Raw genomic sequence first — 2,732 nt, forward strand, 5'->3', positions numbered from 1 at the left:
TGCACTTCTGTCACGCTGAACGATTCTCTTCAGTCGTCGTTCGTCCCGTCTGGCAGGATCCTATTCTTCCCGCAGCGATGTCGCAGATTTTTACCGGATTCCTGATATTCGCGGTACACCACATTCAAACTCAATTCTTGATAACCTGCCATTGTAGCGGCAGTAACTGATCTAACAACTGCGCTAGACACTTGTTGTCTTATATAGGCGTTGTCGACGGCAGCGTCGTATTCTGCTTGTTCACATATCTCTGTATTTGAATAGGCATGCCTACACGGGTTTCTTTGGCGCTTCAATGTATTGCGCCAACGGCCTTGCCGCAGTGGTAACACCGGTTCCCGTCAGATCACGGAAGTTAATCGCTGTCGGGCTGGGCAAGCACTTGAATGGGTGACCGTCTGGACTGTCGAGCGCTGTTGGCAAGCGGTGTGCACTCAGCCCTTGTGAGGCAAACTGAGCAGCTACTTGACTGAGAAGTAGCGGCTCCTGTCTCGTAAACTGACATACGACCAGAAGAGCGGTGTGCTCATCGCATACCCCTCCATATCCGCATCCAGTGACGCCTGTAGGAAGAGGATGACACGGCGATCGGTCAGTACCTTTGGGTCTTCATGACCGGTTCGGGAGGAGTTCAGGTTAGTTTCAATGTATTACGAACATAGAAGCAGACACTGTAACGCAAATTATCATATCTACGCACCTCTCTCCGACCTTGAGGCACAGGTTCAGAATCAGGGTGGTTATCATAAAGCCGTTGTTTCTTCTCCTGAGGCACGCTTGCACACCTGTTGTAACTGGTCCTTGATGTTGCGGATACTGCCGCTGGCACAGAGTTGATATTCGACCTGCTACCACACACGTTCCATCGGAAACAGCTCTAGGGAACCTGTTGGCCGTATTAATACCTCATTATCACGCACACTGATCGTAGAGACACGTGCCAAGAGATGACTGCCTTGTCCTTTTGAAACGATACCGTCGGATGAGACTTTAGGACGCAGGGTGTCTGTGAAGTACTCTTGTTGCATCAGAGTTACTTCAATCACTACAAGCCGTGATCTGAAGTCGTGCATGACGGAACCCACACCGTGGCACCTGGTGTAGCACTGCTGTGCTCCTACAAAGGAAATTGGAGGGAGTGGACCTCTCTCGAGGCAGCCGCCACACTCACATACGATTGTCACCAGCAGTTCACGCTTTCTGGCCATGGTGCCACTCGTAAAGCAGGAGTTTTTGTGGTGGAGTTAACGGCAGCATACACTTGGGACGGTGATACCCTAGTCCAGCTTCTGATTGCCTCTGGCTAGTGGTGCAGGATGACACAGAATGCTGCACGTATTGGCTTATTTGTTCTCTGATAGCAGGTGTGGATGAGTGGATTTTACAAATGGTCTGGTGATCGACACAGCGATCCTCTCTCATAGTTGTCAGACGTGGTTGACCTCTGCCTTGACGTCTGGTATGCCTGCCTTCAAGTTTCCATGCAATCTTGCATCACATTAATGTCACATCAGAGAACCTCGCAGATCTATATACACGGGCGGTGTGACCGAGCGGTTCTAGGCCCTTCAGTCTGGAACCGCGCGACCCCTACGTTCGCAGGTTCGTATCCTGCCTCGGGCATGGATGTGTGTGATGTCCTTAGGTTAGTTAGGTTTAAGTAGTTCTAAGTTCTAGGGGACTGATGACCTATGATGTTAAGTCGCATAGTACTCAGGGCCATTTGAGGTCTAGATACTGCTCGAATCGACTAGCTGGCCAATTGTAGACACCCATATGTAGAGTCCTATACTGTAAGGAAATAAGGGATGTTTTTACAAGTGGCTGGTATCCTCTTTCTACAACAAAAATGCACACTTGGATTAATATGATTCTTTATTGGCATGAACTTGAAGTATTCAGTTACCTTGTACAGAGTCCATGTGCTGTAGTACAGCCTCATTAGTAATAGTCCTCTTGCAGATAGTATCGGTTATCTTGCGATAGTCACAATTCTGGTTGCTATGTACTATCGCAGCCTGTGACGTGAATTGAGCCCATACTGCAACTGACAGATGCCAAACTGGGGTGTTAGTTAGTGAGACCCTACAGTCAACAACGACGGCCTAAATACTTGCTGTGGAGAGGGCGTGACAGGTGCACTTGATTCAATGCTTACTATCGATCTTCGTGCTACATCTTTGCCGACTGGTGTGCTAGCACAGCTTACGCCAGCACACAATGAAATTCCTTTCAAAGTCTGTCAGATTTTACAATGCTGTGTTGCAGAAGGACACAGAGCTCTGGGTCCCTCGCAGTGACCACCCAACATCTAACACTGTACATGCTATACCATATCAGGCCTGGTAACAACATCACACACTTACAAAACTCAGGTACCCTTCTGGTAGTTCTGTCACAGATAATTGCATCTCTAATCATTTACCTTCCCAACGATGATGTGTACATGCAGAAAGTAACTTTGTCTCCTAACCAAATCTTCCGGGTGCTTTACTTTTTCTGTGAGGAGGCTATAAGTGTTGTGCAACTTCACAATGACGTATCGAATGACTGTGCATTCATATTTAAGTATAACTGAAGTCGAGAATTGTGGATGATGTTGGTAGTACTATAAAGCCGTAGCTATCGTTAAAATTTGCCGTTTTCTTTTCGGGACACCATGTATATCGACTGAATATGGCGTATACTGTTTAAGTCGGATATTGGACTATTTATTACATGTGTACTTGTAG

At 47.3% G+C, this 2,732-nt stretch overlaps 1 pseudogene; it reads left to right on the forward strand.

Annotated features, from left to right (window-relative positions):
• Nucleotides 1–304: 304 nt before the first annotated feature.
• On the forward strand, nt 305–422 carry LOC124728720 (annotated as a pseudogene).
• Nucleotides 423–2,732: the final 2,310 nt, after the last annotated feature.

This window comes from Schistocerca piceifrons, chromosome 1 (genome assembly GCF_021461385.2).
Source record: "Schistocerca piceifrons isolate TAMUIC-IGC-003096 chromosome 1, iqSchPice1.1, whole genome shotgun sequence".
In the NCBI taxonomy this organism is placed as follows: Eukaryota; Metazoa; Arthropoda; class Insecta; order Orthoptera; family Acrididae; genus Schistocerca; species Schistocerca piceifrons.